The sequence below is a fragment of the Gambusia affinis genome, linkage group LG11 (genome assembly GCF_019740435.1).
Source record: "Gambusia affinis linkage group LG11, SWU_Gaff_1.0, whole genome shotgun sequence".
NCBI classification, from domain to species: Eukaryota; Metazoa; Chordata; class Actinopteri; order Cyprinodontiformes; family Poeciliidae; genus Gambusia; species Gambusia affinis.
The window spans coordinates 14,564,771-14,586,080 of NC_057878.1; positions in this window are offsets into that span (position 1 = coordinate 14,564,771).

Below are 21,310 nucleotides of genomic sequence, written 5' to 3' on the forward strand. Positions count from 1 at the left end.
CTCTTGGTTTAGATGCATGATCATGTCTGGGTAGATGTGGTGATTAATCTTTAGAAAAGTTGATGATGTTTTAAAAGTCTTCAGCTTTAAAAGTCTCTACAGCTTTATCTTTGATCTGTCTGGCATAGTCTTCAATCTTCATTTTAAAGATATGAAGATTGCTTTTTGTCCTGTGACATTTGGCTTTATATGCCTGTTGAATTTTATTATATTATATAGATTTTCTTATTTGCTAACAAGAATCCTATGTAGGTGCATAATTCTTGATTTTTATTAATACTGTTTAACCAGGTTAAAGTGGATCCAGAAAACATTCACTTACACAAATATAAGGGGTTTTTTATATATATTTGCAAAACACTCAAAAGAAATTTCCACATTTTCATAATGAGGTATCAAAAAGGAGAATTTTGAGGAAAGAGATTCATTTAATACAATTTGAAATGCAGCTGAAACATAGCAGAATGTAGAATAAATGAAACTCTGTGAATACTTTCTGGATGCATCTAATCAGATGATAATGTGGTAGATAAAAGGAAACAAAGAGGTGCTTTTACTATATTGCACAAAACATAATATAGGGGAAATATGGTGGAAGTCTACATTTCTACAATAGCAAACATCTGTCAGCTGAACAAAGTTAACATTTTTTAAAAAGTACCTACATCTGTTTGGAAATTTATAAATAAGTAACAGGAGAAATACAAAAATTATATAATGACCACATACCTGTCGAATAAGCTGGGAGAATAAAATGAATGAAGAAAGAGCTATCATTGTACAAACCACATTATATAAACATAAATGTTTGTTTTATGTTCTTTTTCTTGGAAATTAACAAGTACAAGAGAGTTATGTGGTATCTCTGTTATTTACTGATAATATCTGAGTTCTTCTTCCCTTAAGACACAAATGTGGGTGATTCAAACTTTTCTCGAAAGCTTTTGATCCTCCAACTCGTGGACCGGATTCCTAGAAGAAGTCAGTCATGGGAATGGGGTGAACAAGATATATTGTTTTGCTAATATTGTTTATTAGCAAAACAATATATCTTGTAGATTTTTATTTTGGTTTGGGGGAAATGTAATTAACTTCAGTTAGTTATTATTTCATTCATTAATACTTTAAATTGTTTACTTCCTGCTTGCAGAATTGTCCATATTCACATGTCATTTAAGGGTCATAGTATCAATTTCATGTTTGTTGAATCATTTTATTGATAAAACTGGTCTAGATTTTGATTTAGACATGGCACCGAACTGCTTGTATGACAGATTGGTCAGCCAGACAAAATGCTGCACACGGTCCTCTACGTTTAAGAGGCATTCTAGGAGAAGTTAATAACTTGGATGGATGGATGGATGGATGGATGGATGGATGGATGGATGGATGGATGGATGGATGGATGGATGGATGGATGGATGGATGGATGGATGGATGGATGGATGGATGGATGGATGGATGGATGGATGGATGGATGGATGGATGGATGGACTATATAGTAGTTGTTTTACAGCTACTGACAGTTTTTGGTGTTTTACGATTATCCAAGATAGAGGTTTCAAACCTAAGTTGTGTCCCTGCTGGTAAATGACGAAGAGCATACAGTTTATTAGCCACTTTGTCAAATCCTGCTGGTCTCAGGTATAATACAATTTATAATTTAAGTCATTGTGAAAAAAACTGACACAACATTTTTCAAGATAAAGGCATTCAAACATCTTCACCTCAAGAGCAGAACACAAGATGCTAACATGACTCTCCAAAAAGCCATTATGGGACTTACAGCAGTTTAACTTTCCTGGGAGGTATCCAAGAAAAACACAAAGGACAGAGTGAAGTTTCTATCGAGAAAGTAGACAAAGACCAGACGTTCTGCATTTATTTTGTTTTGACAGCTTAAAATTGAACTACATGGACACCGTGTAGTTCCATGTACTTCTAGATAAACACTTTTTTTATCTAGAAGTAAAATATAAGATTTGACATCAATATGTGAATATTTCTTTTTAAAGAATTTTATATTTTGCTGGTTATTATGGGTGTTTTGCATTTTTTAAAAATCACAAAAAGGAAAACTGAAGCTATGCTCCAATAATGCTAAATCAAACTGTTGTTCAGTCTGAACTGTGACACTTCAGAATCAACACAAGCGTTCCAGCTGTGTTGCATTTCCTCAGCAAGATTATCAGTGCCGCACAGAAGTTTCAATCCTTTCAGCCATTTACTGAAAACAGCTCCTTCAGCACTGACAGATTTCTAGTGGAATCTGTTATTCCCACTGAAACACAGGATGGTGCCAGAGAGCCATCAGGAAATAATAAATGCACATAATGGCACACAGGATGTGGATGTAAGAGCTAAATGCATTGCTGCTAAGAGCTTTACAGACACATTTAATAAAAAGATCTTGAACATTTAGCATTGCAAAGCAGCATTTCTTCCAATATGCTCCTTTGAAAACTGTAAGGCAGAGAAAGAACACGGAGAATGTCTTTGCAAATTAAATAATAGAGTACACCCTGTTTGGTCTATTGAAGCTAGTCTTTCACACAGAGTTTTAGTTATTCAGCTTCCTTTGGTTCAACATTGGGTGACTGATAATTTTCCACCAAGCTCTAAATGAGTACTTATTGAGCATTGGATCTATTCTTTATTGTGTCTATTGAGTCTTTCAAAGAAAACTGCAGTGGGGAGGGGGGGGCAGAATCATGCAGACAGAGAAATATGTTTCCATGTTCTTTGACAACAGGTGAGTGTTGCACTTAACACGTAAACCCCTCTGAACACGTTTCATAGCAGCAACATGTCTTGGCTTGATATTACAGGCCTTTCACATTTTTAATTGAGGGCACTTCAGTTACATTTCCAGAGAACAGCACTCTGTGCCCAAATTGAAGGTGCTAATTTCAATGTTTTGGCTGGTTGTTTCATTTCCAATATGAAACTTGAGGAGCTATTCAACCAGCACTACTGGGCTTTTGGAGATTTCTAATACATATTCATATTAGTCTTTCAAATCAGCCCACAGCAAATGCAACAAAAAAGCAGAATGCAAATCTTGTTGGTGTTTAGTCATGTCTTCTACTGAGGTCTTTAATTATGTATTAAGCTATTTTGGAGCAGACCAGATAAGCAAGAAAAAAATTACCTGCTTATTATTAAAACTGAAAATGAATCGTTCTTAAGTTTTCACAATTCACGAGATTATCTAAAAGCAAACTATTTCCAATAACATGCAACTTTTACTTTAAGTTGGTATTTTATGACAAGCTGATTTTTATTGTAGCGCTCAAACTGTACTGTATTTTACCTGAATTTGACTACACAATTTGAGATTAAATTTGTTATGACTTGTCTCAAAATGAAGAAGTGATTTGAATTCAACCGTCCATTTTCATTACGTTTCCATAAGACTTGTACAGACTGGAATTTTGCTTATTTTTTATTTAATAGCATAAGTTCAATGCTCCTGGATGGAAAGCATCTGTTAACATCAATTTTCAACTCTCACCACAGATGTTTGGTTTGCTGGATTTACTGAATTTTGACTGTACTGGTGTAATACATCGATACTATTTGATCTAAATTATTCCACTGCAGATCTGACTAAATGTTTAGAGTTGTTGTCCTGCTGGAAGGTAAATCTCTGCCTCAGTCTTGAGTCTTTTACAATCTACAATCTCTACTTCATTGTTTTTAGCTCTATTCATTTCCCATCAACTCTGACCACCTTCTCTTTTCAGGGTAAAGCAAAACATCCCCATGTTTTGCTGCTGCCATCGCCATGTTTGACTGTGGGGATTATGTGTTTAGGTTGATTTTCTGTTTGTTTTCATTTTTGGGCCACACATAACATTTTGCATGGAGGCTGTAAGTTTTTGTTTTTGGTGCTATCTAACCAGAACACCTTTGTTCACATATTTTAAATACATATATTTTAAGAGCCCTGTGACAATTGTGTAGTTATTAAAGCTTCATCACATTTAAAATAAAAAATATATATAAACCGTTCACACGCACATGATTTATCTACTTGCTGCTTTGTTATGAAATAATTTAGGATTACCGTACATTAAGGTGTAGCGAAAGACGCATTACTCATATGTCTGTATTTCTTCTTCATAAGGAACAAAAATATGCATGTATACGACCAAAAGATGGACGCCTGCAGTGCCTATTCAGAATAGGAGGGGGGCAGTGTTGCTGTGTTTGTCTGCCTTTGCTTCTCTGGAATGACTGGCTTTAACAGTTTGCATTTCCTCCTCCAAATATGCCATGAAATAGTCTAGGATTGAACATCTTTGTACTTTAACTGTCACCATTTCAAATCTCGACCATGCCAGGGAGTGACTGACAGCATATATACAGTAGACTAGGTGCCATGCAGCTATGTGAAATGAGCCGCCTGTATAGAGTTTTAATCCTCTTTAAGACTTCTATCCATCTCAAAATTAATATCTGGGGGCCACGTATCCCTCTGCAGTTTTGTGCATGTATAAACCCACTTCAGAATTATTCACTGTAAAATAAGATTAATAGTTATGCTGCAAAATACGCTTTAGGTCAATTATTTGGGAGATCCCTGTGATATCCTCATTACATTGTAAAGCCAATTGAAGGACAAGCAGCATGAAGGAGAGTGTTGTAAAATAATTGCCATTAAAGGTCAACATGCGTTCAAATTGACGGAGATGCTATCCGTTTTCATCAGAGCATATGGGAAACCTATAATGCTCATTACATGCGTTAAAATGGTTCTCTCCTAATTACTAATCAGTCTCTTGTACTATTAGAGATGGAAATTAAAAAATACAAAACAGACCCCTGGGCATCATTCACTTAGAATATATTACAGATTTTCTTTTAATAACAGTGTTGGCATTTAAACAAAATTAATGTTCTCAACTTACAAAACTTTGCCAGATACGATATGCTAAAGGCAAAAGTGTCACATTTTACTTATTTAGAGAAAAATCTTTGCTTCTTTTTAATTATGTGTGACTTCAACAGAGCATTGTGATACATTTTTGTTTGGGAAGGCTTCAGAAACACAAAAAAATTATTCTGTTTATTTTTCTGTGCCCCAATCAGAACTCTGGCTAGACCCCTTCAGTGATTCTTTCTTCAGTGATTCCCGCCCACCGCTCTGGCAGCTTACCGATTTACATTTGAGCATAATGCAAGCATTAGAGGAGGCACAAGGCAGCCCTGATAAGTTACAAAGTGCTGCAGGGGTAAACCTCGTAAGAGAGGGTTTGGAGTTATTTACAGCATTCAAATCCTTAAAAAAAATAATATAAAAATTCCCTGTCTGGAGAATAAGATTGGGTTGTTTTTTTGGGGGGTTTTTTTGCAGCTGATGCTTTGCACACAAAGCAAACAACAATGACACATGGAGGGTGTTTCAGCCGTAAATGACCAGCTGACATTAATTCTAATTGACTGATCTCATCCCCATGCCTGGGACCGGTTTGTGTGATCCTGCTTAGGACACAAGAGTCCCTGTCAAGGCAACAAAACAGAGACACTAAGGCTTACTTAAGCATGAAGGAACACAGAAAAAAAAAATATTTCTTTAAATGCAATTTAATTTTCAATGAGGCAGTACTTACAGTGGTTGTTGTCTGGCATTTTCTATTCAGAGATATGTTTTGATTGTGCAGCTCTCATAATGAGAGCGCTTGGAAATTGCAAAGCCAATACAAAGAAGGTTAAAGGCAATGGAATTCTTTCTTATCAGAAATGCTTTCTGTACAGTTGTTCCATTTGAAATGCATTTAATTGCAAATAGAAAAGAGGAGAGAGAAGGCCAACAAAGCGAGAGGCTAAAGCATTTTTCTTGTCTTCTTTGAGTGCGCATATTCAAATCTGAGCAGGCAGACAATGAGGGAAAGGAATCGTGCTCTGAATAGCCTCTCTCTCTCTCTTTCTCTCTGTTTCTCTCTCTCTCTTTCTCTCTCTGCTTCCTTTTCATTCCCAGGCCAATCCACAGCCTTCGTCTTCTCTCTGTTGTCAGGGGCGGGCTTTTTCATTCACAGCTCCAACTTTCTTTGCCACTGCTGAAGAACACAGCAGCTGCACACAGGTAGTTGCACTTTATCAGATTAGCACATTTACCCCACAGTTTTCATGCTGTACAAGGAGTGCTAGTTGTCCTTCTGCTACTCATTGCTTCACCCAGGCACTTTCCTCTGAAGGTTAGGCCAAGTCTTGACCCGAGACCCTTTTTTCCCCACTTGTCCAACTAAAGTGCTTGGAGTCTGTGCCTTTTTATGAGGCAGGCAAGCAAAGAATACCCTCCAAAAAGATATGCTGACAGTCTTGTGGGCGCAGGAGAAGTTGAAGCAAGAAAGTGCACCCTTCAAACTTTCCAGTGCAGCGCAAGGAATTCTATTTTTTCCCTCAACAAAGATTTATACATATTTATACAAGCCCAAGTACTGATAGGAGTTTGGTAGAAGAAAATCTTGGAATTGCAGAGGTAAACTATATGTAAATGCCATAAAGTAATAGACTTGTAGTGCAAATCACACCATTTTATCTTTAATTTTGCTTTCGTGCCCTCCCCACTCCCTTTCCCACCCTGCCCCCCATCCTCTTTCCTCTGGCTTAAAGGTGCATCAGAGATATGCATTTAAGCATATTCAGAACACGGGGCGTGAAATTAAATGTGTGGCAGAGTGAGAAAAATATACAGACGCTTGGAGATGCCTTAAAAATAGTCATTTATGCAGATGGAGAGGAGTGAAATCATTTGCAATGGGATGACCCTCTCTCCGAGCATTTCTCCCCCGTCACTGTTCTTCCCCCCTAATCTTGCGCTGTATCTTCATTTTTCATTGAACTCGCCAGTTTGCTGCTAAGCAGCCTTGTAGATAAGGCGAAGTGCTAAAAGGAGACGACAGAAGGAGCTCAGTGGGCCCGTTTCTATTGCACTTTCACCCAAGGCAATGGGCAGAATTTAACGGATTCCTTCCAACATATGTTTTTGCCAGATAAGTAAACAGTGTGTGTCGGAAATGAAAAAAAAAAAGCATTTGCAATTTAATGACATTACAGCTCCCAGCTTAGCCCGCCGTGCTGCGAGGCGAGGAGCAGAGAAAGGGGAGAGCGGAAGAATGGAACCGGGTGTCATCAATGTTTTTTTTTTCCTTCTTCTTTTTCCTCGCAAGAAGCAGCACTGAATTCTTCTTATTCTTTTCAAACCCCTTCCCCACCCCATCCCTTCCTGCTATTTTGTTCTCTTGCCCATAGTTTCTATGCCATTGTTGCAATAAAATTATCTATTATTTTATTCAGAAAAGTTGCTGTTTCACCACTCTGCAGCATCTGATTCTCTGAGGTAAAAACCGCATCCGCCCTGGCCATGGGTGCTTTCTCATCAACCGCCTCCCATCTCTTCCTCTCAGTCTCCTTATCCCGCTTTTGTCTGGCTTCATCAAAGTGCAATAGATGCTTGGCACAATAAAAAAGAACAACCCTCCATGTTGTCACCATATTCACACCTACAGAGAGAACTGGTGCTGACTTGAAAAGAGAATAACCTCAGAGGCTATATTTCAGTGGCAGTAAGCGATCCATCCATCTTGGGTAAAACTCCCTGCTGCCTGACAGACAGCTGCCTTATTATAGGAGGCTAATTGTGCAGCAAAGCAGATTATGAGAGTGGTAGGATGTAGTCCTTGACCATGTGCTAATGTGATGACAACTTTGGGGATGCTCTAAGCAAAAGGCGTTGCACGCCAGGGCACTTTTGGCACCGGCTATAATCTGCCTTTGGTATTAACTCAGCAAACCGGCTTGTTTGAGTATGGATCAATCGCTCACTCATTATATTATTTATTTATTTTTTTTCACGAGAAAGCTTTATATTTGAAGCGCTTTCCTGGTGTTGATCTCTCATTAACCATGCTATGTAAATGCACTGGCAATCCCAGTGTAAGGGATACGTCACCCCCGGGGCCCGAGCTCGCAGAAGCATGTTAAGGAGAAGAAGGGGCAGGAAATTTGGGTCAGTCGCCTTCGCCAAAAACTTGAATTTCAGGTTTAGCTTAAAGCGCCCTGCTCAGCTTTTCTCCTCTAATGTGTTTTTTGTTTAGTGATGTTATGTTTTAAATGTCAGCCCTGGAGCCGTCCAGCAATTTAGCACACACAATAAACCCTGTTTTACTAATGCTTCCAAGTCTTCGTGTTACCTCTGTAATTGCTGCCGGCTGCAACATTACACACACTCCATTCACTTGGGGTCTTTTATCATCCAGGACTGCATTGATTGTACAGAAAAAAAAAAGGTTAGATAGGGTCAGAATAAGGTGCCCTGAAAAGGTTTTACACTTGAACCTCGTCACATAACATACTGTAATCCTATAAAGGTTTTATTTGAGAGATGTGTGCATAGCTGTGGTTTTCATCGAAAATCTGAAAAGTGAAAGCAGGCATATTTTATTGCAATTAGAACTGCAGATCTTTGGGGATATTCCTAACATTTTTGAACATTCCTCTTTGTAGATGAACTCAAATTAAGTCAGAATTGGATGCAAGAAAACTCAGTATTCAAGTTACACCTCAGATTCTCAGTTGGATCTAAATCTGGACTTTTCCTGGGCCATTTTTATGCAGAAATATGATTTTATTTAAACCTTTTTAATTGTATTGGCTGCATTTTTAAGTTCATTCTTCAGCAAGAGACCTCCACCAAAGTCTCACGTTTATTTCAGGACTATCCTGTGTTTTGCTCCATCCATTCTCCCATCAATTTGGGTGATTTTCTTCAGTAGAGACAGACCATCCTTTCTGCCTCTACTGAAGAAAATCACCCAAACAGCCTGAGGCTGCCACCACCATGTTCCACCATGGGAATGGTGTTTTTATAGTAATGCAGCATTAGTTTTCCACCACACAAACCATTTTCTATGGGTGATGTTATAGTTTGGTCTCATCTGACCACATAGTTTTTGCTGGCTGTGTCTCTCTGCTTCCTCCTTTTTCTCTAGTTCTTTAGAGGTTAATAGCTTATGTAGATTGGGCTGTTCTCTGGCACACCAGTGGTTAATCAAATTCATCAAGCTCTCCTCTGTTAAGCTTCTGAAATATTCTCTTTTTTATATCTGATGATACATTAAGAGCTCTACCAATTCACATCTCATCTCCCTATGGGTTTCAGTGATACCTGTCTGGGTCTCACCTATTGCTTCTATTGGATTAATCATTTATTGACAAACTGCTTCTCCTACAAAATAAAAATCCAATAGTACCTGAATTAAAAACATTCTTGCTAACCTCTCCCCACCAGACTACACCCCAGACACAGAGCTTTGATTCTTCAGTGACTTTGTCTTTGTACATTAGTGGTGAAACTAGAAAATTCCTGAAGAAATTTAACTGGGGCCTGCCAAAGTGTGCCCGTCGGTTTGGACCCAGCGTTGTGATGCTAAGAATTAGCATCAATGCTAAAGAAAGCTGCAATGTAATCAATAGCATGTGGAGAATCACAAGAATGTTAAGTAAGCTGGACATGCAACATTCAGTATGATAAAGTAAGTGTATTAGCTAAAATGAGCAAATATGCTAATATAAGCATAAATACTTTCAGTAGCATGTGGGGTATCATTAGAATGTTTACTGTCATTTACTTACTCCATTAAGTATACTAAACATGGCTAATAAGTCTGAAAAATAGAAAATAGCTTATTTAAGCTAAAAGGCTAATGCTAATGAACTGCCTTGCTGTGCAAGGCAGTTCCCTAACCTCGGATAAACAGATAATGCAGAATGATATCACTGTCCAGAGGGGCATTTTGAGGCTTTTATTTTGAAATTTGCAGTAAGCTTCATATTAAATGCCCACACTAATCCAATGTGTAAGAGTGCTTTGGATAAACCAGTCACATAAAGCCAAAAAGAGCAATTACATGATGTAAAAATTCCCAAGGCTTTTATTTTGAAATTTTTGTTAAGCTTCATTTGAAAGGGTCAAAGTCATCCCATGTGTAACAGTCATTGGATTAAATCAGTCATATAACGCTCAAAAAAGCAATGACCTGATGTAAAAATTTTCAAGGGCTTTTATTTTGAAATTTTCAGTAAGCTTCATTTCAAAGGGCTAGACTCATCCCATGTGTAACAGTGACTGGGTTAAATGAGTTATATACAGCCCATACTTTCAGTAGCATGTGGGGTATCATTAGAATGTTTACTGTCATTTACTTACTCCATTAAGTATACTAAACATGGCTAATAAGTCTGAAAAATAGAAAATAGCTTATTTAAGCTAAAAGGCTAATGCTAATGAACTGCCCTGCTGCGCAAGTCAGTTCCCTAACCTCGGATAAACAGATAATGCAGAATGATATCACTGCACTCCCCGGCGTGCACTGTCCAGAGGGGCATTTTGAGGCTTTTATTTTGAAATTTGCAGTAAGCTTCATATTAAATGCCCACACTAATCCAATGTGTAAGAGTGCTTTGGATAAACCAGTCACATAAAGCCAAAAAGAGCAATTACATGATGTAAAAATTCCCAAGGCTTTTATTTTGAAATTTTTGTTAAGCTTCATTTGAAAGGGTCAAAGTCATCCCATGTGTAACAGTCATTGGATTAAATCAGTCATATAACGCTCAAAAAAGCAATGACCTGATGTAAAAATTTTCAAGGGCTTTTATTTTGAAATTTTCAGTAAGCTTCATTTCAAAGGGCTAGACTCATCCCATGTGTAACAGTGACAGGGTTAAATTAGTTATATACAGCCCATAGCAGCAAGTTGTTCTAAAGGCCAGCTCAGTCCTCCTCTGTTTTAACTGAACTAGTAGTTCAACTACAGTGATGCGATTTGTAGTCCCTCAGCAGCTCTCCCTGCTCTGGGTTCCGTTGCCATGGTAAATAATCCTCTCTGCCAGCTGTGAGTGAGACATCCAGGGGGAGACAATTCTCTGTTTGAGCCAGCCAGTTTGACTAAAAAAAGCATTGCAAAAAACTGTTTCCCGTTCGGGAACCGTAATACATATTCGAAAACCGTTTGAAGCATATGAGAGGGCTATTTGTCGTCTCACATAGTCCCGCTCATTCATATCTCTACCTCACTCACAGTATTAACAGCGATGAGATAAAAAAGTGTGTGCCAAGGTCTGTAATTTTTCAGAAATACATGGAAGTGAATCAGTGAGATCTGTCTGCTACCCTGGCGCATGACTTTGCTCTGAAGCACCTGAGAGAAAACTGTAAGCTAGATAATTTTGAAAACATTTGACCGGAGCAGGCACGCGTATCAATGTCATGACCAAGTTTGATACCAATCATGCAATATTTGTGAGCGTGAGGGCGAGTTAAAAAATGATTTAAATGTCGCTCTGACTCTCACTCTAGAGGAGCAGCTTCACACTCTGATTTTTCCAAAAATCAAAAACTTTAGAAGTTGTGGACAAACCATAATACATATTGACGTGCTGTCTTCACTTTAAAAGAGATCACGGACGTATCTACAAAATGAAGTTTGAATGGCGTTTCTACATAAGGTTATGGAAAATCCTCAAAATAGGGTATTTTCAGGATTTACTGGTTGCCTCGACTTGCACCTGGTGAGCTCAGTGATTTTGGGGTCGTTTTACGTCGCCATGGTAACTCCAAATCCCACCAAAGTAATAGCTCCTCCCGGGATCGAGTTTGATACCACTTTTGTGGGTGGGCTGAAGAAAAATAAATAAAGATACTAGAAAATTCCTGAAGAAATTTAACTGGGGCCTGCCAAAGTGTGCCCGGCGGTTTGGACCCAGCGTTCTGATGCTAAGAATTACCATCAATGCTAAAGAAAGCTGCAATGTAATCAATAGCATGTGGAGAATCACAAGAATGTTAAGTAAGCTGGACATGCAACATTCAGTATGATAAAGTAAGTGTATTAGCTAAAATGAGCAAATATGCTAATGTAAGCATAAATACTTTCAGTAGCATGTGGGGTATCATTAGAATGTTTACTGTCATTTACTTACTCCATAAAGTATACTAAACATGGCTAATAATTCTGAAAATAGAAAATAGCTTATTTAAGCTAAAAGGCTAATGCTAATGAACTGCCTTGCTTAAGGCAGTTCCCTAACCTCGGATAAACAGATAATGCAGAATGATCATTACTTATTTTGAAATTTGCAGTAAGCTTCATATTAAATGCCCACACTAATCCAATGTGTAAGAGTGCTTTGGATAAACCAGTCACATAAAGCCAAAAGAGCAATTACATGATGTAAAAATTCCCAAGGCTTTTATTTTGAAATTTTTGTTAAGCTTCATTTGAAAGGGTCAAAGTCATCCCATGTGTAACAGTCATTGGATTAAATCAGTCATATAACGCTCAAAAAGCAATGGCCTGATGTAAAAATTTTCAAGGGCTTTTATTTTGAAATTTTCAGTAAGCTTCATTTCAAAGGGCTAGACTCATCCCATGTGTAACAGTGACAGGGTTAAATGAGTTATATACAGCCCATAGCAGCAAGTTTTTCTAAAGGCCAGCTCAGTCCTCCTCTGTTTTAACTGAACTACTAGTTAGAACTACAGTGATGTGTTGTAGTCCTCAGCAGCTCTCCCTGCTCTGGGTTCCGTTGCCATGGTAAATAATCCTCTCTGCCAGCTGTGAGTGAGACATCCAGGGGGAGACAATTCTCTGTTTGAGCCAGCCAGTTTGACTAAAAAAAGCATTGCAAACAACTGTTTCCCGTTCGGGAACCGTAATACATATTCGAAAACCGTTTGAAGCATATGAGAGGGCTATTTGTTGTCTCACATAGTCCCGCCATTCATATCTCTACCTCACTCACAGTATTAACAGCGATGAGATAAAAAAAGTGTGTGCCAAGGTCTGAAATTTTTCAGAAATACATGGAAGTGAATCAGTGAGATCTGTCTGCTACCCTGGCGCATGACTTTGCTCTGAAGCACCTGGAGAGAAAACTGTAAGCGCTAGATAATTTTTGAAAACATTTGACCGGAGCAGGCACGCGTATCAATGTCATGACCAAGTTTGATACCAATCATGCAATATTTGTGAGCGTGAGGGCGAGTTAAAAAATGATTTGGGGTCAAAATGTCACTCTGACTCTCACTCTAGCGGAGCGGCCTTCACACTCTGATTTTTCCAAAAATCAAAAACTTTGGGTCGCTTAGAAAGAAGTTGTGGACAAACCATAATACATATTTACGTGCTGTCTTCACTTTAAAAGAGATCACGGACGTATCTACAAAATGAAGTTTGAATGGCGTTTCTACATGAAGTTATGACGACACAGAAAATCCTCAAAAATAGGGTATTTTCAGGATTTACTGGTTGCCTCGTCCCCTTGACGACGAGATTTCACCTGGTGAGCTCGTTAGTGATTTTGGGGTCGTTTTTTGCTTTTTACGTCGCCATGGTAACTCCAAAGCCCACCAAAAGTAATAGCACACCTCCCGGGATCGAGCCGCACGTTTTGATACCACTTTTGTGGGTGGGCTCGCAGCGGTACGAGCCGCATTAATGTCCGCGGATGAAGAAGTTAAGAATAACTAGAAAATTCCTGAAGAAATTTAACTGGGGCCTGCCAAAGTGTGCCCGTCGGTTTGGACCCAGCGTTCTGATGCTAAGAATTAGCATCAATGCTAAAGAAAGCTGCAATGTAATCAATAGCATGTGGAGAATCACAAGAATGTTAAGTAAGCTGGACATGCAACATTCAGTATGATAAAGCAAGTGCATTAGCTAAAATGAGCAAATATGCTAATATAAGCATAAATACTTTCAGTAGCATGTGGGGTATCATTAGAATGTTTACTGTCATTTACTTACTCCATTAAGTATACTAAACATGGCTAATAAGTCTGAAAAATAGAAAATAGCTTATTTAAGCTAAAAGGCTAATGCTAATGAACTGCCTTGCTGCGCAAGGCAGTTCCCTAACCTGAGAGAACCAGATAATGCAGAATGATAACATTGCACCGCCTCACGGTGCACTATTCAGAAGGGGCATATTGAGGCTTTTTATTTTGAAATTTGCAGTAAGCTTCATATTAAATGCCCACACTAATCCAAGTGTCTAAGAGTGCTTTGGATAAACCAGTCACATAAAGCCAAAAGAGCAATTACATGATGTAAAAATTCCCAAGGCTTTTATTTTGAAATTTTGTTAAGCTTCATTTGAAAGGGTCAAAGTCATCCCATGTGTAACAGTCATTGGATTAAATCAGTCATATAACGCTCAAAAAGCAATGACCTGATGTAAAAATTTTCAAGGGCTTTTATTTTGAAATTTTCAGTAAGCTTCATTTCAAAGGGCTAGACTCATCCCATGTGTAACAGTGACAGGGTTAAATTAGTTATATACAGCCCATAGCAGCAAGTTTTTCTAAAGGCCATCTCAGTCCTCCTCTGTTTTAACTGAACTAGTAGTTCGAACTACAGTGATGCGTAGTTGAAGTCCTCAGCAGCTCTCCCTGCTCTGGGTTCCGTTGCCATGGTAAATAATCCTCTCTGCCAGCTGTGAGTGAGACATCCAGGGGGAGACAATTCTCTGTTTGAGCCAGCCAGTTTGACTAAAAAAAGCATGGCAAAAAACTGTTTCCGTTAGGAACCGTAATACATATTCGAAAACCGTTTGAAGCATATGAGAGGGCTATTTGTCGTCTCACATAGTCCCGCCATTCATATCTCTACCTCACTCACAGTATTAACAGCGATGAGATAAAAAAAGTGTGTGCCAAGGTCTGAAATTTATCAGAAATACATGGAAGTGAATCAGTGAGATCTGTCTGCTACCCTGGCGCATGACTTTGCTCTGAAGCACCTGGAGAGAAAACTGTAAGCGCTAGATAATTTTTGAAAACATTTGACCGGAGCAGGCACGTCATGACCAAGTTTGATACCAATCATGCAATATTTGTGAGCGTGAGGCGAGTTAAAAAATGATTTGGGGTCGAAATTTCACTCTGACTCTCACTCTAGCGGAGCGGACCTTCACACTCTGATTTTTCCAAAATCAAAAACTTTGGGTCGCTTAGAAAGAAGTTGTGGACAAACCATAATACATATTGACGTGCTGTCTTCACTTTAAAAGAGATCACGGACGTATCTACAAAATGAAGTTTGAATGGCGTCTCTACATAAGGTTATGACGACACAGAAAATCCTCAAAAATAGGGTATTTTCAGGATTTACTGGTTGCCTTCCCCTTGACGACAGACTTGCACCTGGTGAGCTCGTTAGTGATTTTGGGGTCGTTTTTGCTTTTTACGTCGCCATGGTAACTCCAAATCCCACCAAAAGTAATAGCTCCCTTCCGGGAACGAGCCGCGTTTGATACCACTTTTGTGGGTGGGCTCATGGCGGTCACGAGCCGCATTAACGGTAACGGAAGAATAATAAATAATACTTAAAGAAACATTCTATTGGGTGTAGAACAATAGGTGCCTGCCATGCAATGCATGGAGGCAGTGACTGACTTGCCGCAAGTCAGTCACTGCTCTCCTTATGCATTGCTATGGGCAAACCCCAATAAAGACATTCTATTGGGTGTAGAACAATAGGTGCCTGCCATGCAATGCATGGAGGCAGTGACTGACTTGCTTCAAGTCAGTCACTGCTCTCCTTATGCATTGCTATGGGCAGGCCCCAATAAAGAGACATTCTATTGGGTGTAGAACAATAGGTGCCTGCCATGCAATGCATGGAGGCAGTGACTGACTTGCTTCGCAAGTCAGTCACTGCTCTCCTTATGCATTGCTATGGGCAGGCCCCAATTATTAATGTACACCAAACTGTAATTAGGACATTTTATGGTTTTTTTTCTTCTCACTAACCTCTAAAGGTCAGATATGGAGAGTGTACAACACATAGTTGTCTTCCATGCAGATTTTCCTATCCAAGCTGTGGGTTTTTGAAGCTCCTCCAGAGTTACTGTGATGCTCCTCACTGCTTCTCTGTAAAATCTTCCCCACGCTTTTCATTTTAGGATGATGCCCATGTCCTGGTAGGTCTGTAGTTGTATCCCTTCCAGCTTCAGATCATGAGTAAATCTGAGCTCTGTGAGATGATTCAAGGCTTGACATTGTTTTTAAGCATCCCCCTAACTTGTTTGCTGTGATCCTTGGTCTTTAAGAGTTTGTTTGCTCACTAATGTTATCTAACAAACCTTGTATACCCTTACAAATCCATTGAATATTGGGATTAAATTACCGAAAAGTGGACTCTATTTACTGATTACATGACTTCTCAAGATTAGTGAGGATTTAATATAAATGTACACCCTACCTTTCATGTACTTATCTAAGATGGATCATTTTAAAGATGATGCATCTTTTTCTTTCTGCTTCGCAATTATGCTTAGCATTGATCGATCTCATAAAATTCGATCAAAATACATTGTTGGTTGTTTGAATGTGACAAAATGTGAAAATGTTAATGGGGTATGAATACACAGGAACAGGATAAACATGCGATTCAATGTCCTGAGTGAGAATATGGGGTTGTCAACTACATACAGCCAAACTAACTTATCTATCTGAACAGAAAGGACCTGACACATGACACTGGATATTTAACCGAATTGACTGTCACAATGCATTGTGCATCAAATTAAGGAGGGGCAATATTTCAACTTGTTTACTCATTTTTCTCGTTCACAGACATCCAACAATCCGCAGCGCTCAGACATCTGTTTGCCTGACAAGAAGATCACGCGGCACGTGGTACCAGAAGTGGAGCTTCTCTGCGACATTTGGCTCCGCTGCACGGCTGGCACGGTGAATGACGCAACAGGAAAGCCAACCTGACAGCAGCAGGCATCAGCTCGGCATTTCTTTTGCGCCCTACATACATAAATCTCTTATTATTATCGCCGCGCGCTAGCTCTGTATATTTTTACACCTGTCTCTGCCAATATCAAAGAGCAGAGGTTGGCTTTAAAGACACTTAAGTTCATTTGTGTCTGCTGTATGAGTCTATATGTGGAGGAGAGGGGGGTGAGGGGGACATGGTGCAACAGCTAGGTTTGATTTTAATCTGAAAAGGACTGCCAAAGAGCACTGTTCTACTTGACCCATTTTATTTTATTTTTCGCATACAACCTCAGTGTACTTGAATGAGCACTGAAAGTTCTCACTTTTCAGCAGACCTGTCATATGTGTCAGGCAGTTATTTATTTATTACTTTAAATTGAGGCTGATGAATAAAACTCCAGGTTTTTTTTTTTTTTTGGTTTTTTTTGGTTGTTGATGGAGAGAGGGGGGATTTAGGGGCTGAAAAGAAAAGAAGGACAGGAAAAGGGATGTTTCTCTGTCTGCGGGTACTTCAGCAGCTCCCAGCCTTGTGTCGTCTTTCTTATAGCAGCACGGCGAGAGTGAAGGCCAGACATTTGATTGCTTTTTCTCTTTCATATCCTTTCATAGATGTCTTTTCTTCCGGCACACAAGCAAACAAAGCAACTATAAACGTCACGTTCAAAAGCCATTACCCTCAGAGCAACCCCCTTTTTCCTTTTTTTTTTTGTGGTAACAAAGAACATGAAAAATGTCCACAACACAGTTCGCCCCCGACACACAGAGTGATGGTGTGGCTAAAGCGTGCAGGACGTATGAGGTAACCCTGTGTGTGATGTGTAGCAGAACCATTTATAATAGATTTGTTCTGAGGACCTCCTTCGCATCACTTCCCAATTAGAGGATGAAGTCATGCTCCTTCATCAGTATAACTAATGGCACGTTTCACAAGCCGGGCATGTTTTTAGATTAAAGGCATGTTTTCTGCTCAATGTGATAAGGTGCCCACACAAAATTACCACTACGCTGTCATCAAGGTGCATACACTTGCATTCTTTATATTTTCATGAGGCATGTTCCAGCATATCTGCAAAGCTGCAAGGGGATGGGGGAACCTGACAAGTATAGATCAATATTCATACAGATTCCTCCACACTTACTGGCACATCAAGAAAAGACATGTGAAAAGCCTTAAAATAAATGTTTCTGTTATTGTGGCAGGACAATGTCACGCTGAAAAGTGTAGAAAATTCTGACATTTATTTGTGCACTTTTGTGATGTACTCTCGATGTCTAGAAACAGTAATCCGTGATTTCTAGTCAATGTTCAAGGTCAGTAATTAGTTGTGAGAAAATAGCCTCGATGCAACAGCTGCTTATTTGCTGAACTCTATGGGAACTTTAACTGAAACACTGGGCTTTTGTCAAATCAGAAAAGGCAAGTCCGACTGGAGTGGTTGAACCATATAAGGAATACCCACATTAGGTTCTTTCCAAAGTTCCCCTAAAACAATAGAATTTGAACTTTCAAGCCGACTTTTCAACCACATTTAAACACCAACAGGTGTCTTCATGTGGACACGGTGGCGGTCTTGGTTTCTGATTTGAGACTGAGCAACAGAACTGGACTGCTTTCAATCATCTGTAATTCAAAACCTAAATGAAGTTGTTTTACACAAAACAGAGATTCTTTAAAGTGACGTTTCAGATTTATCTGTAAAAACAAAGAAACATTCTTTGCATGTTTCTCTTTTACAAACCAGGACCACCTTAGATTGAGACCAAAGTACCAGGATTGGTGCCATTTGTGCCAGTTATTATAAAGACTGTAATAAAAACCTCATATAGTAACTGTTACTAAATTAAACTACTACAAAAATTATCGTATTTCAACACTTGGGCAATGGGACAAAACAATTTAGAAGAAAAATTAAGACAAGTTAAAAGCAGAATGACGAGGAAAGCCAGTTTATATCTAGTAAATGTATTATTCAGTATCCAACAATTTCTGTATGCAAAGATTAGTTCTGGTGCCACATATCATTCGGAAATGATCTATTTTGTCGCTGTTAATTACAAGAAGTCTGTGGATTTTGACTGCTCCGCCACAATGTCACAATAAAGTGTGGGGCTCCTAAATCAAGCTTTGCACACCATAATCCTGTTAAAATGTAATAAATAATCCCTGTGCATTAATGTTGGCAATATTTCATTTTAATAAGTTCGAGTAGAATTGAGAGAGAGCGAGAGTGAAGGGGGTGGGTGGCTCGTGGTGGGGAGAGGAGAGAGGAATGATGGCTTTACAGCTCACTCACCCAAGTGTGGCTGTGAGTGTGCAGGAGGAAATCATTCCTTCTCATTAAAGGTGCAATCTTCGAGCCCCGCAGATCTTTGTTGTAATAACTGGAGAAAATAATCTCTTTCATTGATAGGCACATGTAGCTGAGAGTATGCCAAGTGACAGGTACTTATCATTTTTTGCCTGTGTCCTGTGTTAAAGACAGATATAATTCTTTGCCACTCTTCCTTGGGGGCATCGGCTCTTCAACGTCATTATTTCTACGTATCACTGATGTATTTTCTCTCTTGAAAACCTGAGAATTAATATGAGAGCCAGCAATCTCAGCCAGCGGTCATTTGGAAATGGAACAAAAAATGTCATGTCAGTTTAAGGAACACTTGTTAAGGCTGCTCACTGACATTATTCCTACTTATTGATGGATACAGAGAATAATCTCATGCCTCGTCTGTTGGGTTATTAACTTCTTGATTTGAGCGACTATTTAGCATCTATAAGATGTTTTTGAATAAGTCTAATCTCGTCAAAAAAAGGTGACTTGTGTCCCACTAAAACAGGTAAATTATTCTCAATTTAATTATTTTTCTAATTAGTTTTTTAATTTTTAAGATTATTTTCGATTAACTTTCACTCCTTTAAATCCAAACACAGCCCCAAAAGTGTAGTGAGGTATTTTAGACAGCAGTGGGAGCTTTTGGGCCAGAAAACAAGTTTGCCATTCACCACTGATACAAGACATCTTCACATCATTTCTGCTTTATTAGACTCTGAAATGGTTTCTTCTTATATGCAGAATAGCACTTTAATAGCACTTTATTATCAAGTGCTATTAATATGCATTATTTTTTTGTTTTGTTTTTGTTGGTTTAATGTTTAATTAAATATTTTCTTATTCATGTATTCAATGTATTCAATGTTATATCTTCTTTATATATATATATATATATATATATATATATATATATTACTGTCCTTTTCACTATAAATGTATATAAACTCCATCATTTCTAGCAATAAGAGAGATCAGATTATTGTTGTTGGCAATAAGAAATATCTTCAGTTTGTCTGCAAAACACACACATGTGCCATTATAATTGGATAAAAACTTTCCAAACACTTCAGTGAAGTACTGCAATGAGATTTTCTCAGGTTTAGTCAGGGTTCAAAAATCTCTTACTGACATAAAGGTACCGCTCAGATGTAAATAAAAGTTATAGTGAAATATTGTTGCTATTGCAATTTACATCAAAAGTGTAAAGCCTGGTGTTCTGTTAGACACTGTGTCAGTACACCCGTCTCACCTGCAGAATTCACCTCAGCAGCCCCTCCTCTCCATCCACCTTCTTGCCCCCCAACCTAATTCAAGCGTTACCTCTGAACTCCAGTGAGGGTGCATCGACTTATTGCATTATGTACTATTAAACAAACTTGGACTCTCTTTAAAGCAAAGTCAGACTTCAGAGGGCTGTGTGGCATGTTTATGGGGGTGGACTGTACAGTACACAGAGATTTCTCATTTCTCGCGGTGACCTTGGGCACAGCGACATGTACGGTTTTGAGGCTTTGATTTGCTATGTTGAGGTGTTGCGGAAAAGGTGCAATGCAAGATAATTTTGGCATTTTTCCCCCTCCTGGGAGCATAGAGAAAGTAAGAAATACAGCGGTTCATACTCTGGAGATTACAGGTAATATGACACACAGCCTCATAAACATTCTTGACCCAACCTGATGATGGAGATATTGCTTCAGGTGAGACTTTTCACACTTTGATTTGCCTAAAATGAGATGGAGGAGTCAGTGATCAGACTCTTTGAGGTTCCTTGCAGAGAGACCAGGGCTGGCTGTATATGTCTCCCAGCGTTTAACACACACTTACACACACATGCAATGACAGCCAGGTGAGCAAGGAGCAGACTTCTCCAAACAAACTGAGAAAACATCCTCAAACAAGATGATATTGATGTATTATTCATGTCTGAAAAAAAAAAATACTGAAATGATCCATCTCAGGCCATTGAAACCAGGTGATAATCCACCAGCTTCCAGGGTTGGCCCTCGGGCGAATTAGGGATGAGCAAACTATTGTGCAGCTCTCTGAGGTCAACATGGTTGAACTGGTGATACATATGTATGTTAATTTGCCTAATCTCACTTCTACAAATGTCTTACAGGCACATAAAGGGTTTAACACTGAGATATAATCATATCAGGCCATCAGGCAGGCAGCTTATGAA